We start from the raw sequence: 729 nt of genomic DNA, 5'->3' as shown, positions 1-729 counted from the left end.
ACTTAATGATTTCATTCATTTAAATAATTCAATCATATTATATCAAGTGATAATTGAAAAGTGACATTATTATGATGAACAATATCTAAAACATTCATTTACTAATTTACTAATTGATGAATGTATATCAATTAACATTAATATTATATCATAATCTTTAAAATAATTCAAATGATTTAACTTCTATCATGATTGTATTTCCATATTCAAAACTATCTGATTGTGTATATTCTATAATTTTAATACATTCAATTCTTTTTATTTTAAATAAGATGAATAACTCACACTGTACCACATTACTTCATTAAATAATCATCAATAATCAAATATTTCATCAACATAAATAAGAATTGTTTAAATAATATGAAATAACAATGATGAATAAACATCTAAATGAAATGAATAAAACAAAAGAAGAAGAAATGATGAATATAAAGAATAGAAATAAGAAAATTGAATAAAATAGATATAAAATAATATAAAGAAGATATAAAAAGAATAAAAGAAGAAATAGAAAAGAAGAAAAAGAATAATAAAAGAAAAGATGATAAATAAGATAAAGAAATAATAATAAAAATAGAATAAAAGAAAGAATAAGAGAAATAAAAAAGATAAACATAAGTATAGAATAAGAAGATATAACAGAAATAAAAATAATAAAAGAAATAAGAAAGATAAAAAAGAAGAATACAATAAATACATAAAAAAGAGAAAAAGATAAAGAATAAA

At 17.0% G+C, this 729-nt stretch overlaps 3 annotated features.

Moving 5' to 3' along the window:
• Window positions 1–305: 305 nt before the first annotated feature.
• Window positions 306–486: a microsatellite.
• Window positions 357–483: a microsatellite.
• Window positions 487–494: 8 nt separating the features above from the next.
• Window positions 495–672: a microsatellite.
• The last annotated feature ends 57 nt before the right edge of the window (window positions 673–729 follow it).

Source organism: Entamoeba dispar, genomic scaffold (genome assembly GCF_000209125.1).
Source record: "Entamoeba dispar SAW760 scf_1105229458519 genomic scaffold, whole genome shotgun sequence".
In the NCBI taxonomy this organism is placed as follows: Eukaryota; Evosea; order Mastigamoebida; family Endamoebidae; genus Entamoeba; species Entamoeba dispar.
Note: the sequence above shows the minus strand (reverse complement) of the source record. Positions and strands in the feature narration are given on the sequence as shown.